This window comes from Dasypus novemcinctus, chromosome 26 (assembly GCF_030445035.2).
Source record: "Dasypus novemcinctus isolate mDasNov1 chromosome 26, mDasNov1.1.hap2, whole genome shotgun sequence".
Classification (NCBI taxonomy): Eukaryota; Metazoa; Chordata; class Mammalia; order Cingulata; family Dasypodidae; genus Dasypus; species Dasypus novemcinctus.
In genome coordinates this window covers 57,446,753-57,468,255 of record NC_080698.1, presented here as the reverse complement: position 1 = coordinate 57,468,255, position 21,503 = coordinate 57,446,753, and the positions used below count along the sequence as shown (strand labels likewise).

Genomic DNA, 21,503 nt, shown 5'->3' with positions numbered 1-21,503 from the left:
CGGTCAGAGTCCTTGCAGAAATGGATGGCACACTCAGACTGGGTAATCTGAAGAAAGTTTAGGAAAGGGACCATTAGCAAAGGTATGGGGAGGCTTTAGGACCAGCTCAGTACTCCAAGGCTAACAGCAGCAAGGGCCCATTACCACCCCTCAGCCTGAAAGAAAGGGGAAGAAGTGGTTGCTGGGAGTGGAAGGGGATAGTTGTACGGAGAGGGCCGCCTGGCAGGAGTAAATTTAGGTGGAAGAAGAGGAGTGCATGCAGCCACTCTTGGCAACCCAGCAGGGAGGCAGCAGGAATCAATACCCTGATTTTCCTTTTACCTACCAAATTACTGACATTGCCTCCCAAGGGGAAGACAACCAGTTGAGGCAGTCCATGAAGGTCAGTCTTATAAACAAAAAGTATGGTAGGGAAGGACAGAGGGTGGATCTAGAGGGGCAAACGGAAGAGTTCTAGCCCAGATGCCTATTTCACAATTTTTTAAAGATTAAAGGAGATGAAGTACGTCAAAGTACCCAGCCCAGTCCTGGCATATATGTTGATTTTTGAAAAAGGTCCATGTATTCTACGTTAAGTTATATTATTCAACACTTCTAATTATTTACTGATTGTGGTAGAGTGTTGGTTTTTTTTTCCTTTTTAAAGATTTATTTTTTATTTATTTCTCTTTCCTTTTCCAATCCCCGCCCTGAGTTGTCTGCTCTCTGTGTCCATTCGCTGTGTGTTCTTCTGTGTCTGCTTGTATTCTAGTCAGCGGCACCTGGAATCTGTGTCTGTTTTGCTGCATCATCTTGCTGCGTCAGCTCTCCGTGTGTGCGGTGCCATTCCTGGGCAGGCTACGCTTTTCACGCAGGGCGGATCTCCTTATGGGGCACACTCCTTGCGCGTGGGGCTCCCCTATGTGGAGGATGCCCCTGCATGGCATAGCAATTCTTGAGCGCATCAGCACTGCGCGTGGGCCAGCTCACTACATGGGTCAGGGGCCCTGGGTTTGAACCCTGGACCTCCCATGTGGTAGGCAGATGCTCCATCAGTTGAGCCAAATCTGCTTCCCTAGATTGCATTTTGTTCCCTGGAGAAAAATATCGTGATTTAATCCACTCCTGTAGGTATGAATCCATTGTAAACAGCACCTTCTGAAGATGTATTTTTAGTGTTAAGGTGTGGTCCAAGGTAAACGTAAGGGTCAGGCTGCTGCTTCAGCAGCTCAGAAGACAAAGCATCAGCCCAGAGATGATTTTCAGGCCTTGAAATCTAATGAAGTTTGCTCTGTTGGGCTTCAGAATTGCTTGGGACCCTGTTTTCCTTCTAATTTCTCCCTTCTGGAATGGAAATGTCTATCTTATGCCTGTTATGCCATCGTACTTTGGAAGCAGATAACTTGTTTTCTTGGTTTTACAGGTCCACAGAAGGAGAGGAATTTTGCCCCAGAATGGACCTCACCCATAGCTGATTTTGATGAGATTTTATACTTAGCATTATTACTGAAGTGAATTAAGGCTTTTGGGATGTTGTAATGGATGGAATGAATTTTACATGTGGGAAGAACATACCTTTTTGGGGTGCAGAGGGTGAGCTGTTACAAGTTGAATTATGTACCCCAGAAAAAAAGCTGTTCTATTCTTAATCCAGTCCTGTGGGTGTGAACCCATTATAAATAGGATCTTCAGAAAATGTTATTTTTAGTTAAAGTGTGACCCAACTGAACGAGGTTGTGTCTTACTCTTATTACTGGAGACTTTATGAAGAGAAAGCCACATGGAAGAGCAAGAATTTGGAAGTGTCAGTGAAACAGAAGAGAAAGGAGAGAACATCACCTGTGATGGGGAAAGCCAAGGAACCCAGGGATGACTGGCAGTCGCAGAACACCAAAGTCTTTGGGGGGAAGCATCGCCTTGCTGATGCACTGATTCTGGACTTCTCCTAGCTTCAAAACTGTGAGCCAATAAAGTCCCATTGTTTAAGGCAATCCATTGTATGCTATCTGTCACAGCAGCAAGAAAGTAAAGACACTGATTTTGTGGACTTTATCTGTCAACTCCTGAAAGAGTTCTATTAAAATATACTAAAAGCCCCATGAATCGCCTAGGGGGGAGTGGGGACAGAGAGATGAAGAGGCTGAAAAGAAAACTGTGAGTTACTCGCCCCTGCAGCCGGGAGCAGTGATCATCCCCAGGCCTTGGGGCCACCAACCTTGAAAAACCTGTGGATGATGGTGGCCAATTGAGGGGAATAGACAGTTTCTTCTCAGAGGAGAGGAAGTGTGTGGCAGAGGGATGAGTGTGGTTTCTCTTTGAGGTTAAGCAAAAGAGACAAGCTTTGAATCATGGCTGTAAGTGGCTCAGAAACACAGTCCAGCAGAGGTTGGAGTAATCACCTCTGTGGAAAGGTTTGCTGAAGAGCACCATATGCTGGCAGGCTGTGAAAGTGAAGGAAAACAAAACTTTTTGGAGTCTCTCTTGTGTCTATCCCTAAGCCCCCTTGGATCTGATTTACACCCCATTGGAGGGTCCCTGGCCCTGCTTTATTAACTTAAACAGGGCAATTTTAAAGTTTTAGAATAGGTTGAACCAAAAATAAAAGAAGAGCTGTGAAACAAAACCATTAAGCAAGAGAGAGAGAGAAGTTGACTATCAGAGTGAACTCACTAATCAGATGCCTAGATATCAGCAAAAAATTACAAGTCATACTAAGAAACAGAAAGATATGGCCCAGCCAAAGGAACAAATGAAAGACCTGATGAGACACAGGATTTAAAACAATTCATCAATGGTAGTCACACAAATCTCCTAAATCAAATCAAGCAGTTGAAGGAAAATATGGCTAATGAGATAAAGGATATTAAGAAGACACCAGGGAGAAGAAGATTTGGCTCAACTGATAGAGCATCTGCCTACTATATGGGAGATCCAGGGTTCAAACCCAGGGCCTCCTGACCCATGTGGTGAGCTGGCCCACGTGCAGTCCTGATGTGTGTAAGGAGTGCCATGTCACACTGGGGTCTCCCTGCACAGGGAAGCCGCACATGCAAGGAGAGCCACCCTGTATGAAAAAAGTGCAGCCTGCCCAGGAGTGGCATTGCACACATAGAGAGCTGACTCAGCAAGATGATGCAACAAAAAGAGACACAGATCCCCGGTGCTGCTGACAAGAATGCAAGCAGATACAGAAGAACACACAGTGAATGGACACAGAGAGCAGATAATGGGGGACAGAGGGAAGGGTAGAGAAATAAAAAAAAAAAAAAGAAAGAAGACACTAGGTGGGCATAAAGAAGAATTTGAAAGCGTGCAAAGAAAAGTAGCAAAACTTATGGGAATGAAAGACACAATGGATTAGATTAGTAATACATTAGAAGCATATATTAATAACAGCAGATTTGAATTGGCCAGTGAATGAAAAAGCACATTAGAAGACAGAATATCTGACTTAAAAATATACTTTCAAATTCTTGCTCTTCCATGTGGCTTCCTCTTAAAAAATTCTCCAATATTAAGAGTAAGGCAAATGAATGAAAAAAATTGAACAGGGTTTCAGGGAATTGAAAGACAGTGTGAAACACAAAAACATATGCATTATGGGTGTCCTGGAAGGAGAAGACAATGGAAAAGGGGCAGAAAGAATATGTGAAGAAATAATGGCCGAAAATTTCCCAACCCTTATGAAAGACATAAATATCAATATCCAAGGAGGACAATGCAACCCAAACAGAATAAATCTGAATGGACCTACTCCAAGACACCTACTATTCAGAATGTCAAATGCCAGAGATAGAGAGAGAATTCTGAGACTAGCAAGAGAAAAAACAATCCATCACAGGCAAGGAACACTCAATAAGTCTAAGTTCCAATTTCTCATCAGAAACCATGGGGGTGATAAAGCAGTGGTGTGATCTATTAAAGGTAATGAGAGAGAAAAACTGCCTGCCAAGAGCTCTTTATCCGGCAAAACTGTCCTTCAAAAATGAGGATGAGTTTAAAGTCTTCGCAGATAAACAAAAACAGAGAGAATATCTCAGACAAAATAGATTTTAAATGCAAAATTGTTATAAGAGATGAAGAAGGTCATTATATATTAATAAAAGGGCAATTCACCAAGAAAAAAATAACAATAAATATTTATGCATCTAACCTGGGTGTACCAAAACACGAGGCAAACGCTGGCAAAATTGAAGGGAGAAATAGACGTCTCTACAATAATAGTTGGAGACTTCAGTACACCACTCAGCATTGGGTAGAACATCTGGACAGAGGATCAGTAAAGAAACAGCTTAAATAATATGATTAATGAACTAGACTTAGACATATACAGAATACTAAACCCCAAAACAGCAGGATAAACATTCTTCTTAAGCTCTCATGAATCTTTTTCCAGGATAGATCATAAAACAAGTTCACAAAACAGGTCTCAATAAATTTAAAAAGACTGAAATTATACAAAGCACTTTCTCTGATCATAATGGAATGAAGGTAGAAATCAATAATAAGCAGAAAAATGGAAAATTCATAAATATATGGAGATTAAACAATACTCTCAATTAGGTGGTAAAGGAAGAAATTGCAAGAGAAATCAGTAAATATCCTGGGACAAATGAAAATGAGAACACAACATATCAAAACCTACGGGATGCAGTGAAGGCAGTACTGATAGGGAAATTAAAGCCCTTAATACATGCATTAAAAAGTAAGGGACTGTGGGAAGATGGTGATAGACCAACAGGCAGAGCTGAATGCTCTCATAAAAACAACAGAGAAAAAACCTAAAGCTGTCCAGGGGACCTGCTTTGGGGGTCGGCAGACAAGTACAGTGCTATACAACTCCCAGGAGGGCAAGGGACAGAGACTGAAGAGGTCAAAAAGACAAATGTGAGTCACCGAGCCCCTACAGCAGCTGGGAAGGGCTCCCTTCCCTCACCCCCCAGATATTAAGCTGGGGTAAAACCCCTGTCTCACTGTAGATGACCGAGAGGGGAACAGACATCTTCCTCCCTGTCAGCTGTTTCAAGGGAAAAGGAAGGGGAGGTCAGGGTGCTTTTCTTCAGTGAATTCAGCCAACAGAGCATGCTTTGAATTTCTGATCTGGAGATTCAAACACAGGAACACAAGAAAGCCCAGACTGAAACACATCAGTGGAAAGGTGCATTGACTAGTGCCATCTGCTGGCCTGTCTGGAAACTTCATGGACAAAAACTGCTTGCACTCTGTATCCAACCCCTGGGAGAAAATCTGTGTCCCATAGTGAGTCCCTGGTCAGATTTTGAAAACTTAAGCTGGGCAATTTTAAAGAATGAGAATAAGTGGAACCAAATATCAAAGAAGAGCTGTGGGGAAAAAAAAAACAAAAACAATAGACAAGAGATAGAAATTAGTCATCAGAGTAAACACACCAATATATTCAGAAGCCCAGACATCAGCAAAAAATTACAAACCATACTAGGAAACATGAAGAGATGGCCAGACATAAAAACAAACCAAATATTCTAAAGAGATACAGGATTTAATAAAATTAATCAATGATAATAGGAGAGCATAAAGAACAATTTGAAAGCCTGATAAGAAAAGTAACAGACCTTATGGAAATGAAAGACATAATGGATGAGATTAAAAATACATTAGAGGCAGAGATTTGAATTGCCTGAAGACGAAATGTGTGATTTTGAGGACAGAACATCTGAACTGGAAAAGACAGAACAGAAAGAGAAGAGAATGAAAAAGTAGAACCAAGTCTTAGGGATCTAAATGACAAGGCAAAACACACACACATTTGCATTATTGGTGTCCCAGAAGGAGAAGAGAATGGAAAAGGGGCAGAAGGAATATTTGAGGAAATAATGACTACTTCCCAACCCTTCTGAAGGACACAAATATCAATATCCAAGAAGGACAATGCACCCAAAACAGAATAGATCTGAATAAACCTGCCCCGAGAACCTACAATTCAGAATGAAAAATAAAGAGAGGCTTCTGAAAGCAGCAAGAGAAAAGCAAAGCATCACATACAAGGGAAACTCAATAAGATTAAGTGCCAAACTCTCATCAGAAACCATGAAGGAGAGAAGAAAGTGGTATGATGTATTTAAGGTACTGAAAGAGAAAGACTGCAAAAATCCTGTATCTGGCAAAGCTGTCCTTAAAAAATGAGGGTGAGGGAGGTGGCTGTGGCTTAATCAGTTGAGCTCCTGTCTACCATGTGGGAGGACCTGGGTTCATGTCCTGGGGCCTCCTTGTGAAGGCAGGTTCACCCACATGCTGCAGAGCACCGCCCAGCTTGCAAGTGCCCCAGAGAGTTGACTCAGCAAGGTGATGCAACAAAAAAGGGAGAGAAGCAAAGAAACAGAAGAGTGCACAGTGAATGGACACAGAGAGCAGACAGCAAGCAAGCTGCAAGGGGGGAGGGGAAATAAAATAAATACAGAAACAGAAGAATGCACAGCGACTAGACACAGAGAGCAGACAGCACACAAAAAGCCACAGTGGAAGGGCATAAAAAAAATGAGGATGAGTTCAAAGTTTTCACAGACAAACAGAAACTGATGTTACCAAAAGACCAGCTTTGCAAGAGATACAAAAGGGTGCTGCAGCCTGAAAGAAAAAAACAAGAGTGAGAGATTTGGAGAAGAGTTTTTCAAAGTCTGATGAAAGAAAATGCATAGCATGAATTATATGAATCTGTCTTTTTAAAAATATCATTAAAGTTTTAGACACAGGGACATTTATTCTGGAGAAACAGGGTGAAACTTTGTAAGATAAGTCTTACAGATGAAGTTTATAAGTCTAAATGGTAGTATTATTGTATGTATTTGGACTATGTTTTGATAAGTTATGGTTTATACTTAAGATTAAAATTCTGAGCATGGTTTTTGATGTATAAACTTAATTTAATACAAAAATATGGATGGATACATTTTAAAGACACAACTTGAAAAGCAAATTCTTGAAGAGAAAATAACTTGGTCAGTGTTATTAAAATGTTGACTGATTGTCTTTTGTTTAATCAAAAAGGAAATAAGTGATTGCTTTCTCTCTTAAAATCATACTGCTATTACTATTCACTGTTTTCCTTGCTTTTGTAGAATAAGTTTGTCAGAAAGCTTAAATATTCTTAATATTCATTTTGATTCAAAGTTTTGGTTTTGTTATATGTGGAATCTTAGAAACTTCAGCCAAAAACGCATGCAAATGTGAACATTCTGAAGTTTCTCTTAATTCTGATCTGTGCTTAAGTTTTGGCTTTAAAGAAGTTATAACAGTGGTGGTCTCCTTCAGTATTTGTTAGATGTGTGAAGTACTGACAGATGTCACGATGATGGTTTTATTTTTCAGATGATCACTGTAGATAGGTTAGTCTTACCACAAGTGAGTCACTTTTAAAAATGTGCATGACTTTAAAATGCTGTTTGACCTAAAGTAAGGGGGAAATGGAAAGGAGAAATGAGTTTATATGGCTACGAGTTTCTAAAAAAGAGTCTGGAGGCTGGCAGAAGGATTGCCCTCATGCACAACTGAGCAGAGTCAGAGAGACAGATAAAGCAGATACAACCCCCAGATATTGGTTCCTATGAAGGCTAAAGAGACCCATGAGAGTTATGGTCATGGCCGATGGGGTTTACTACCAGGGCAGATGGCCCCTCTCTGGAAATGGTGTTTATGTGTGATGAATCTGGACTCAGATGGGATCTCCCTTCATAAGACTTTCATGCTAATGTGCTGGAGGTGCAGTTAACGTTGGGGTTTAAGATATAGTTAGGGGATTTGAATCTCTGGACTGATAATGTGATAGCCAGGTCCTGAGCCTCAACAGACTCCAGCACCTACAATCTGATTTATTGGACTTACCACACTCAGCTAAGATGGAGTTGAAGAAGGACAATCACCACACCATGGAGCCTAGAGTGATTACAACTGAAAATGGGAGGATGGCAGCCAGCATCCATGTGGAATCTGAGCCTCCTCTTGACATAGAGGTGCAATGGACACAACCAATCCAATGTCCACATAGAAGAGGTGGCATTGGATTGGGAAAAGTGGACATGGTGGACGATGGGTATGGGGAAGGGCAGGAAGAGATGAGAGGTGGGGGCGTATTTGGGACGTGGAGCTGCCCTGGATGGCGCCTCGGGGGTGATCACCGGACATCGTGGATCCTCACAGGGCCCACTGGATGGAATGGAGGAGAGTATGGGCCATGATGTGGACCATTGTCTATGAGGTGCAGAGGTGCCCAAAGATGTACTTACCAAATCCAATGGATGTGTCATGATGATGGGAACGAGTGTTGTTGGGGGGGGAGAGGGGGGGTGGGGGGGTGGGGTTGAATGGGACCTCACATATATATTTTTAATGTAATATTATTACAAAGTCAATAAAAAAAAAAAACTGGAAAAAAAAATGTGCCTTTTTTAATGAGTAGATTTTACAGATACATCATAATAAAGTGTACTGCTACATTTAAAAAAAATAGGGGATGATGTGGGAGAGGGAGGGGGGTACATGGGAATCCCTCACAATTTTGATGTAACTTTTCTGTAACCTAAAATCTTTTTAAAAAATAAAGTTTATTATATTAAAAAAAAAAAAAAAGAAAGCTAAAATCAAAGACCTAACTGCATACCTGGGGAACTAGAAAAAGAATACTGTCCTTAGAAGAAATAGAAGAACTCAACAAACCAATCACAAGTAAAGAGATTGAAACAGTCATCAAAAACCTACCAAAAATTAAAAGTTCAGGATCAGATTACTTCACAGGGGAATTCTACCAGTCTTCTAAAGAAGATTTAATACCCAATCAAAATTCTTCAAGGAATGCAACTGGGGACTAAAAGTAGACTTAATATTATTCTAGCAATGGAAGAACTTCTGCCACTGACACACAGGCAGTGGCCACCAGAGGCTCTGAGCAGAGGGAGAGGGAAGGGGAAGAAGAGGTGCAACATGGGGCATTTTCTGGATACTGGAATTGTCTTGTATGACATCTCAATGACAGATACAGGTCATTAACCATTTTGCCAAAGTCTATAAAATTGTGTGGTGGAAAGTGTAAACTATAATGTAAACTATAGACCATGGTTAGTAGCAATGCTTCAGTATGTATTCATCAGTTGTAACAAATGTACCACACTAATGAAAGATGCTGTTAATGGGGGGAAGTGTGGGATGGAGAGGGAGTGAGGTATATCTTTTTCTCTGTCTCTGTCTCTCTCTCTACATATTTTTTCCCCCTTTAGGAGCCACTGGGAACCAAACTTGGGATGAGAGGCAGGTGCTCAACTGCTTGAGCCACACCCACTCCTGCTTGTTTGTCTTTGCTTGTTGTCTGCTTGTTGTTTGCTCATTGTCTGCTCATTGTTTTTGCTCATTATCTGCTTGTTTGTTTTTTCTTTAGGAGGCACAAGGAACCAAACCTGGGACCTCTCATGTGGAAGGTGGGAGCTCAACTGCTTGAGCCACATCTGTTCCTGAATCCCCTATATTTTTAATGTAACATTTATGTAACCTAATGTTTCTTTAAAAATGAAAATAAAAAACTTTGAAAAAAGTGAATGCCCCAGGGTATTGTTGAAAACAGTAGAGTATCTTTGGTAATTAGTGGAGTGTAACAGCTGGGTGTGTGCGGGGATAGTGGAAGAGAGCTCTGCCAGTACCACTGTCATCTCATACTGTCTGTGGGCATACCCACAGCTGAGTTTCCCTGAGGAACAACATTAGAGGCTTACCAGTGTGAAAGAGAAACAGACTTCAGTAAAATAATCCACCAGTCACAAAAAAATAAACAATCAAATAACAATAATAAGCGCTTGAGGCAGGGCACTAGTACTCAGAGTTGCTATGATGTATTACTTAAAATGTTTACAAAGAAAAACTTTCAGGCCTGCAAAGAAAAACAAAAGTGTAATTCATACACTGGGAAAAAATTTAGGCACAGAAACTATATTTGTGAAAGCAACCAGATACCAGATTTAACAAAAAAAAATTCCAAAGCAGCCATTAAAAACATGTCCACAGAACTAAAGGAAAACATGATTAAAGAAGTATCATGACAATATCACAATAAAGAGATAGAAATAGAAAGAACCAAATGGAAACTCTGGATTTGAAAGGTACAATAACTAAAATAAATATTAATATGCAAAAATCAGTAGTGTTTCTGTGCACTACTAATGAGCAATCTGAGGAGGAAGTCAGGAAAAAAATTCCATTTACAATAGTGACTAAAAGCATCAAATATTTAGGAATAAACTTAACCAAGGACATAAAGGTCCTATATTCACAAAGTTACAAAACATTGCTAAAACAAATGAAAAATGACCTAAGAAAAATGGAAGGACATTCCATGTTCATGGATTCTAAGACTAAATATCATTAAGATGTTAATTCTACACAAACTGATTTACAGATTCAATGCAATCCACCTCCCATCCCCCCAAATTCCAACAGCTTTTTTTTGTTGTTGCAGAAATGGAAAAGCCAATTATCAAATTTATTTGGAAGGGTAAGGGGTCCTGAATAGCCAAAAATATCTTAAAAAAGAATGAAGTTGGAGGATCCTTACTTCCTGACATTAAAGCATATTATTTAGCTACAGTGTTAAAAACAACATAGTACTGGCATAAAGATAGACCTACTGACAAATGGAATAGAAATGAGAGTTCAGAAATAGACTCTCGCATCTACTGTCAAGTGATTTCTGACAACACTGTCAAACCCACCCAGCTGGGTCAGAATATTCAACAATTGGTGCTGGGAGAACTAGATATCCATAACCAAAAGAAAGAAAGTGGATTCCTATCTCACACTTTATTTAAAAAAAAATAACTCAGAATGGATGGAGGACCTAAATATAAAAGCTAGAACCATAGAACTCCTAGAAGAAAATGTAGGGAAACATCTTCAAGATCTTGTAGTAGGTAGTAGTTTCTTAAAACTTACTCTCAAAGCATGAGCAACAAAAACAAAAAATCGATAAATGGGTCCTCTTCAAAATTAAACACCTTTGTGCTTCAAATGACTGTCAAGAAGGTGAAAAGGCAGCCTACTTAACAAGAGAAAATATTTGGAAAACTCATATCCGGTAAGGATTTTTTTTTTTTAAGATTTATATTATTTATCTCTCTCCTTCCCCACCTATTGTCTGTTCTCTGTGTCCATTCCCTGTGTGTTCTTCTGCATCCGCTTGCATTATCCGGCGGCACTGGGAAACCGTGTTTCTTTTTTGTTGTGCCATCTTGCTGCATCAGCTCTCTGTGTGTGCGGTGCCACTCCTGGGTGGCCTGTGCTTTTTTCACGTGGGGCAGCTCTCCTTATGGGGTGCATTCCTTGCACGTGGGCACCCCTATGCGGGGGAGCCCCTGCATGGCAGGGCACTCCTGGCTCATGGCAACACTGTGCATGAGCCAGCTTACAACATGGGTCAGGAGGCCCTGGGGATCGAACTCTGGACCCTCCATATGGTAGACAGACGCTCTATCAGTTGAGCATGTCTGCTTTCCCTGCTAAGGATTTGATTTCCATGTTATATAAAGAGATCATACAACTCGATGATAAAAAAGACAAGCAACCCAATTAAAATACAGGCAAAAGACTTGAAAAGACATTTTTTTCAACGAGTATATACAAATGGCCAAAAAGCACAGGGAAAGATGCTCTACATTACTAGGTATTAGGGAAATGCATATCAGAACAAAATGAGATATCATTTCATGCCTTACAGAATGGCCATTATTAAAGAAACAAAAAACTACAAGTGCTGGAGAGGATGTGGAGACATGAACACTCCTTCACTTTAGTAGGAATGTAGAATGGTGCAACCTCTGTGGAAGACAGTTTGGTGGTTCCTCATGAAGCTAATTATAAATCTGCCATACGATCCACTAATACTGCTACTATGAATATATTCAGAAAAACTGAGAGCAGGGAAACAGATATTTGCACAATGATGTTCATAGTGGCATTATTCACAATTGCTCTAAGATGGAAACAACCCAAGAGTCCATCAACTGATGAATGGATAAACAAAACGTGGTATATACATATGATGGAATACTATTCAGATGTAAGAAAAAGTGAAGTCAGGATGCCTATGACAACATGGATGAACTCTGGGGCCTTTATGTTGAGTGAAATAAACCAGACACAAAAGGACAAATATTGTATGGTCTCACTAAGACAAACTAAATAAAACGAGTAAACTCATGAATGTCAACTCTAGAGTAAGGGTTACTAGGAGATAGAATGTGGGTTGTGAGGGGGAGCTGATGCTTAATGTATATAGAATTTTTAATAAGGTTGATTGTAAATGTGTGGAAATGGATAGAGTTGATGGTAACACATTCAGTGAGTATAACACTGCTGACTTATAAATGTGATCGTGGCTGAAAGAGGTAGTCTATGGATGTAAATGTCAATTGAAAGACAGCTAGGGGATAATCTAGGGACTATATAACCGTGAACTTGGGGGTGGTAGCAGTTTGATATTATTGATGAATTCCAAAAATAAATATTGGATCATGTTGTAAACTTGCCTTTTCCTCTGGGCATATTAGAGTGTATTGGATTCAGAAGTTTTGCTTTTACTTGACTAAATAAGGATTAAGGCTTTGATTGGCCATGTCAGCAGGACGTTGAGCGTCTGCCCTTGGGACCCCCCTGGGTGGGGACTCACAGAAAAACTATACCACAGAGAGGGGAGGTTGGAGTTTTGAGCTGGGGCCCAGGAAGTAAGCACACAGAGGAGCAGAGCAGCTGAGCCAGAGAGACTCCAGCCCCTGGGAGAGAGACAAAGCCTAGAGAGCCTCACAGTCCACAGCTAACCTTGTGCAGAAAACAGAGGAGCTGAGCCTGGAGGGAAATGAACCCTGGAAAGAGAGGAGCCCAGGAAGCCTGAACCCTGGCAGACGTCAGCAGTCGTCTTGCTCCAACACATGGCAAAAGAGTTTGGTGAGAGAAGTAACTTTGGCTTTATGGCCTGGTAATTGTAAACTCCTATCCCAAATAAACACCCTTTATAAAAACCAACTTATTTCTGGTATTTATCAGCATCCCTTTGGCTGACTAATGCAGGGGTGGATGAGAACTGTTGTTAATAGTACAAATATAAGAATGTTCTCTTACAAGGTGTTAAGAATATGGTAATACATGGAAAAAATACAACTAAAGGAACTTATGGATGATAGTTAACAGTAATATTGTAATATTTTTGCAGCAATGACAAAGATACTATACCAATCCTCAGAGTGAAAATGGGGATATATGAGGGTTTGGGATTTTTCCTTTTGGGGAAATGAAAATTGGCTCAGGTGATGAGAGTGTACCTCTGTGATGAAACCGAGAGCCACTGAGTTTACACTTAGGGTAGGCTGTCAGAGGCACGAGACTGTTTAATACGGTGAGCCCCACGGTGGAGGAGGACTGTGGTTACCACACAAATGGGGATGTTCTCATGAACCACAAGGATACAATACTAATACGTGGTGCTAATAACAGTAAGGTTTGAGGGGAAATTTCACCAAGTGTAAGATACGCACTTAGCAGTAATATTTTGGTAATGTTCTTTCATCATTTGTAACAAATGTTCTACAACAGTGCAAGGTGTTAGTGCGGTAATGTGTGGGAATGCTGTATGGTATGCCTGATTGTTTTGTGAATTCACAACTTCTCTAATAAAAAAAATCATATATATGAATTTATGTGTGTCATGTGAATTATGGTTTTGTCTATTTCTCCTTTTAGTTTTGTCACTTTTTAGTGTAACATTTGGAGTGTGTTAAGTACATATAAATTAAAATTTTTTTATCTTCCTTATGAATTTAAAGCTTTTATCATTATGAAGTGGCCTTCTTATTGTAGGAAGATACTAACATAGTTCATTAAAATCCTTTTTAATATAAATAGTAAAAGGCAGGCTTTACAAAAATTATTCTGACAATCTTTGTCATTTGATTAGAACATTTAGATGATTTAAATTTCATGCAATTACTGATATACTTTGGTTTAAATTTACCATCTTGTTTTGTGGTTGCTCTTTGTCTCAAGTGTTCTTTCTTTTCTTCCTTTATGGTTGTCTTTTTGTTTGACTGAATATTTTTTTTTATCATTCTATACCTTTCCCTCTACTAATCTCAAAAGTATAAACCCTATTTCTATTATTTTGGTGGCTATCCTAGAAATTAACACATGCATACCAACCTTACCATCTAAAGACAGACAATACCTTCCTTCACCTTCCTCTTGAAGGTACTTGGAACAGTTTAATTCTATTTACTTCTCTTCCCAACTTATCAGCTATTGTGGCTGTGCATTTTTTTATGGATTATCTATTTATTTTTTACTAGCAACTTTATTTCAAATTCACAAAAATAAAAGAACAGAAAAAGACAGCTCAACAAGTTATGGAAACATTACTCTTAAAAAGTTCTTTTTCAGGCACTTTTATCTCCTCTAAATCCAACTGCTAACTCAGTTGTTCCTCTAGTGCTCAGAACCTAGATGAATTAAATGACATAGTCAAGGTCTCCTCATTAATGAAAAAAAATGAGAAAAAATGCTCTATCGTATTCCTATTTCACAAAACCAATCCCCATATTCTTTTTTTTTTTTGCCTTTATAATTACTATAGTACCAACTTTGCTTTTGCCACAAAACATTACAATGTTTTTGTTAACAACTGTATTAGCCAAAGGGGTGCTGATACAAAATACCAGAAATCTGATGACTGTTATAAAGGGTATTTATTTGGGGTAGGAGCTTACAGATACCAGGCCATAAAGCATAAGTTACTTCCCTTACAAAGCCTATTTCCACATGTTGGAGCAAGATGACTGACGATGTCTGGGAGGGTTCAGGCTTCCTGGGTTCCTCTCTTCCTAGGTCTTGCTTCTCTCTGGGCTCGGGCTTTCTCTCTTCCTGGAGCTTGCTTTTCTTTCCTCTGTGAGCTTACTTCCTGGGGCTCCAGCTTAAGGTTTCAGCATCAGACTTCAACATCAAAACTCCAACATCAAAAACCCTCAACTCTGTCCTTTGCCATGCCTTTTATCTCAACGCCCTAATGATGTGGCCCAATCAAAGCCCTAATCATAACTTAATCACACCCAGGTACAGACCAGATTACAAACATAATCCAGTATCTATTTTTGTAATTCATAATCATATAAAACTGCTAAAACTATAGTCCATGAATTCCATAGTTCTATTTTTCCCATGTTATACATTCTCAACACCCTATAGTAGAACAACATTCCTATATTTGTATTAACTGCAATCTTCATCTACTTTCAAAATCATTGTTACACATTCCCAGTAGTACCCTCCAGCTGTCCTCCTACTAACATTGATCTTCCTAGACTACTCATTTCAGCCACAATCACATCCATAAATCAACAGTGTTTTCTGTCATTATAACATGTTACCATCAGGTCCAACCATTACCACATATTTATATTTCACCTTATTAAATATTCTACATAACATCCAGCATCATCATCCCTTCTCATCCCACATTTTATCTCCCACCAACCTAAACTTCATAGTTCAGTTCCATAGGTTTGCTCATTGTATCTAGTTCATATCAGTGAGACCATACAGTATTTGTCCTTTTGTGTCTGGCTTATTTCACTCAGCATAGTATCCTCAAGATTCCTTCATGTTGTTTCCGCAATTGATTTCTTCTTACAGGGGAATAAGAGTGCATCATATGAATATACCACATCTTGTTTTTCCGTTCATTGGTTGACAGACATTTTTTCTTTTAGGAATTGTGAATAATGTCACAATGAACATTGGTGTACAAATATGTTTGTATCCTTGCTTTCAGTTCTTCTGAATATATTCCTAGTAGAGGGATTGCTGGATCATATGGCACTTCTATATTTAGTTTCCTGAGGAACTGCCAAATCATCTTCCACAAAGGTTGTACCATTTTACATTTCCACTAACAGTGAAAGAGTGTTCCTATTAGTCCACATCCTCTCCAGCACTTGAAGTTTTCTGCTCTTTTAATAATGGTCATTTTGTATGGTGTGAAATAATATCTCATAGTTTTGAACTGCATTTCCCTAATAGCTAGTGATGTTGAACTTCTTTTCATGTGACTTCTGGCCAGCTGTATTTCCACTTCAGAAAAATGTCTGTTCAATTCTTTTGACCATTTTTTAATGGGGTTGCTTGTCATTTTGTCATTAAGTTGTGTGATCTCTTTATATAACAAGGAGATCAATCCCTTATCAGATACATGATTTCCAAAGACTTTTTACGCCATTGAGTAGGTCCCCTTTATTTTCTAGACAAAGACATTTGAAGAACAAAAGTATTTAATTTTGAGGCAGTCCCATTTATCTACTTTTTCTTTTGTTGCTTGTGCTTTAGGTATAAAGTCCAAGAAACCACCACATGCCACAAGATCTGGAAGAGTTTCCCTGCATTTTCTTCTAAGAGTTTTATGGTTCTAGTTTTTATATTTATGTTCTTGATCCATTTTTAAAATTCCTCCCCTCCCCCCCACATATTGTTTTGTGCTTGCTGTCTGCTCTCTGTGTGTTCTTCTGTATCTGCTTGTTCTCTCTTCAGGCGGCACAGGGAACCGATTCTGGGACCTTCCAGAGTAGCAGAGGTACTCAATCTCTTTTGCCACCTCAGCTCCCTGGTCTGCTGCCTCTCTTATGGTCTCTCCTCTGTATCTCTTTTTGTTGCATCATCTTGTTGCACCAGCTCTCTGTGCAGGCCAGCTCTCCTGCATGCACCAGCACTCCTGCGCAGCTAGCACTCTGTGTGCACCAGCTCTCCATGTGGCCCAACTTGACTTACACCAGAGGCCCTGAGAATTGAACCTTCAGTAGAAGGGAGCCCAGGTGCTTGAGCCATATCCGTTTCCCATCCTTGATCCATTTTGAATTAATTTTTGTATAAGGTGTGAGATAGCGTCTTCTTCCTTTCTTTTAGAAATGGATATACAGTTTCCCCAGCACCATTTATTGAATAGGTTATTCTGACCTACCTGAGTGGTTTTGAGCCTTATCCAAAATCACTCGACCATAGATGTGAGGGTCTATTTCCAAATGCCCAATTCGATTCCATTGGTCAATTTATCTTCACTGTTTTTATCACTGTAGCTAGATAATATGCTTTCAAGTCTGGAGTGAAAGTCTTCCAAATTTGTTCTTCTTTTTAAAGATATTTTTGGATATTTGGGGGGCCCTTACCCTTCCAGATAAATTTGATAATTGGCTTTTCCAATTTGGCAAAGAAGGATACTGGAATTTTTATTGGGACTGCATTACATCTGTAGATCAGTTTGGGTAGAAGTGACATCTTAATGATATTTAGTCTTCCAACCCATGAACATGGAATAAAACTCCTTGTGTGCATCAGCACTGCCTGTGGGTCAGTTTACCACACAGGTCAGGAGGCCCTGGGTTTGAACCTTGGACCTCCCATATGGTAGGTGGATGCTCTATCAGTTGAGCCAAATCTGCTTCCCCAGATCTTCTTTAAATGATTGGTAGAAGTCACCTGAGAAGCCAACTGGTCATGGACTTTTCATTTTGGTAAGTTTTCTGATGACTGTTTTACTTTCTTTCTTTGTGATTGGTTTATTGAGGTCGTCTTCTTCTTTGAAGGGTCAGTGTCGTTTGTTCATGTGTTTCCAGAAATTTGTACATTTCATCAACATTGTCTAGTTTGCTGGCATACAGTTGTTCATTTAACAGTTTTCTCTTATGAGCTCTTTTATCTCTGCTGAGTCAGTAGTAATGTCAACCTTCTCATTTCTGATTTGTATCTTCTCTACTTTTTAAAAAGAAATTAATCTAGCTAATGATTTATTGATTTTGTTGATCTTCTCAAAGAACCAACTTTTAGTTCTGTTGATTTTCTCTATTCTTTTTCTCCATTTCATTTATTTCTGCTCTAATCTTTCTTTCTTTCTTTCTGCTTGCTTTGGGATTGGTTTGCTGTTATTTTTCTAATTCTTCCCAGGTAAGCAGTTAGGTGTTTGATTTTAGCTTTTTCTTCTAATAGAAGCATTGAGGGTTATAAATTTCCCTTTTGGCACTCCCTTTATTGCATCCCATAAGTTTTGGTATGTTCCGTTCATTTGTCTTAAGGTATTTACTGATTTCTCTTGTAATTTCTTCTTTAACCCACTGATTATTTAAAAGTGTATTGTTTAATCTCCATTTATTTGTGGACTTTCCCTTTTTTCACCTGTTATTAATTTCCATCTTAATTCCAGTATGATCAGAGAAAATGTTTGGTATAATTTCAATGTTTTTAAATTTATTAAGATCCCAACAAATGGTCTATCCTGGAGAAAGAGCCATGCACACTTGAGAAGAATGTATACCCTGCTGTTTTTGGGGGTTATGCTCTAAAATTGTCCATCGTTCTAGTTCATTTATCATATTATTCGAGCTATCAGTTTCCTTATTTATCCTCTGTCCACATGTTCTATCTAATGCTAAGAGTGGCTTGTTGAAGTCTCCAACAATTTTTACAAAGATTCATTTCTCCCCTCAGTTTTCCAGTGTGTGTCTCATGTATTTTTGGGCACCTATGTTAGATGCATAAATATTTATTATTATTTCTTCTTGGTGATTTGGCCCTTTTTCTTAATATATAGTAACCGACTCATCTTTTATTAACACTTTCGCATTTACAATCTATTTTATCCAATATTAGTATCACTATATCTGTTCTTTTTGAAATTATTATTAGCATGGAACATCTTCTTCCAACCTTTCACGCTCACCCTGGTTGCATCCTTGCATCTAAGGCGAGCCATCAACAGATGGCTTATGTTTTTTTAAAATCCATTCTATCAGTCTATGTCTTTTGAGGAGTTCAATCAACTAACTTTCAGTGTTACTACTATGAAGGGATTACTTTGTCCATTTTATCCCTTGGATTTCTGTTGTCGTATCTTACAATTGTCTTTTAATCCTTTCAATTTCTTTTACGTATGTTCTTCATTTCTATACTCTTCTCCAGGGCTCTCTCCCTTGTCTTTTCCTATCAGGCTGTAACACACCCTCTAATACCTTTTGTAGATGGGATAACATGGATGAATCTGGAAGACCTTATGTTGAGTGAAGCAAGCCAGACACTGAAGGACAAACATTACATGACCTCACTGATAGGAATTAAGCAAATTAAATGGACTCTCAGAGCTAGAGTCTGGAAGACAGGTTTTACAGGAGACAGGAAGAAGGGTTGTGAGCCAATGCCCATATGGGCAAAATCTAGGAAAAGGTGGAAGGGTGTAGTTGTACAGTAGATGGGAATGACAATAGTGCAGTGATGCTCATGGGTTGGGTGGTGCTGGTTTGTGAGGGGGGTATGGTGGGGGGGTGGGTTGGGCTGTCCATGGAACTGGGGGGATGGCTGGGGGTAGGAACAGGTGAACTCTGAGGATTTGCAGGTATGTGGTTGAAACTACCACTTTGGGAATGTTCTTTTGGCAAATATGGCAGGGGAGGGCTACTGGTTTAGGGTGTTGGGTATGGGGGACATGCAGGACAGGGTGCACCTGGGGCAGGCCTCTAGGGAGTGTGTGTGTGTTCTTGTTGTAGTGGGTTGTATCAGTGGGTGGAGACCCACATAATGAGTGGGAAAGTGTTGGACTCCCATCCTGGGAAGTCCTGCTATGTTCTCAAAGGGGTGGGTGTCTCTTGAGAGCATAGGCAGTGCCTAATAGGGGAGAATAGGCTAGTATGTGAAGCCTTCAACATTATACAAGTAACCATGAATCTTGATCTTCACGGAGTGAACCTTGGTGGTTGCTGTGGGTCCTGAAAGGAGGGGGAGGGAGGAATAGAATAGATAGGACATGGGGCATTTTGAGGTGATGGAATTGTACTATATGATCTTGCTATGATGGATACAGGACAAGTTAAATTTCATCAAAATTTATATAAGTGTATGGTCTAAAATGTAAATCATAATGTAAATCATTGACTATGTTTAGTAGCAATGTTTCAATATTTGTACAACTGTAACAAATGTACCACCCACATGTAAAAGGGGAAAAGGGAAAGAATGTTGGGTATATGGGAATCCCCTAATATTCTGTATGTCACTTTTCTGTAACCTAAACTTCTTTGAAGACAAAATGAAAAAAATAAGACACTGGGGGAATAAATGGAAGAAAATGTCACTGTACATACAAGACAACAGATATTACAATGATGAAAGACATAATATAGTGTCAACTAATTTTAAAAATATTTTTCTCATTATTTTTTGTCCCAAATAAAAAATTTACATTTATTTTTAAAACTATCATTTTAATTTCATTTTCTTATTAATTGTACTTGGTTATTTTGTTGGTTTCATTTTTGAAGAAGTTTTGGATCACAGAAGGGTTACAACTGTGACAGGGAGGATCATTGGTGTGGGGTGTCAGTGATGGGGGATGCACAGGAGGAGGTTCACCTGGGGGCATACCTATAAGGCATATAAATGTGTTCAAGTGGTTGTAGGGCATTGTCATGGTGGCTGGAGATTCACACAATAACCGAAAGAATATCAAATTCCCATTCATGGGAGATCTGCCACATTCTCTAATGGAACAGCAAGAATTGCCCCAATACAGGGGCAAGTACTAGTGAAGGAGGATGGTCCATTGATGGGCCCTTGATATTGATGACTGGACTTATGAACCTTTATTTTTGAAATTAAAACTTAGCCTAGTATTATAGGGTACCTAAGAGTTACCTCCTGAGAGCCTCCTTGTTGCTCAAATGTGGCACCTCTCCAAGATGAACTCAACATATAAATGCATTACCTTCCCCTCAGTGTGGGGCATGACTCCCGGGGATAAGCCTCCCTGGTGCCAAGGGATTACTACCAAGTACCAGCTGGTGATGCAACTGGAAAAAGACCTTGAATAAAAGGGGGAAAAGGTAAAGACGAATGAGTTTATATGGCTAAGAGACTTCAAAGTGAGTCTAGCGGTCATCAGAGAGGTAACCCTTATGCATATCTCAGCAGGAGCTCATAGACAGCCAAAGTAGATACTACCCCAAATAGTGGGGCTCCTGAGGGCTCTGGAGATACCCAGTTCCTACTATACCATGGCAGATAGCTCCAGAATTTGGTGCCTTGCAAGTGGATCCTACTTTGGAATTTGGGCTCCCCAGTGTGAGAGTTAGACTCAGTTGTGGTTTCCCTACACATGACTCTTCTGCCCCTTCTATTTAAATCTATAGTTAGTACTAGAGTTGATAGGTGTATGTCCATGTGCCAGCTAGGCCCTGAATCTCAACAGAGTTTCAACACCTACTCTCTAGTTCATTGGACTCACCCAGGACAACTAACAAGGAGATAATGATGGACAGTGACTATTCCAAGGGACAGAGCATCTGCAACAACAAGCAAGACAGTCCAATCCATCTGCCCCATGAGGTCTAATCCCCCTCACAATGAGAGGTGAAGTGGGCATTGCCATCCCAGAATCCTCAGGATTGGAGAATAAATGAAGGACTAGAGTAGACTTACTGGTATTTTACTATAGACTT

General features: G+C 39.6%; 1 protein-coding gene across 1 annotated transcript in view; it reads right to left on the bottom strand.

Moving 5' to 3' along the window:
• Positions 1-21,503, bottom strand: part of KBTBD12 (kelch repeat and BTB domain containing 12) — a 114,565-nt gene that overhangs the window by 4,079 nt on the left and 88,983 nt on the right. The gene's annotated exons all lie outside the window — the stretch shown is intronic.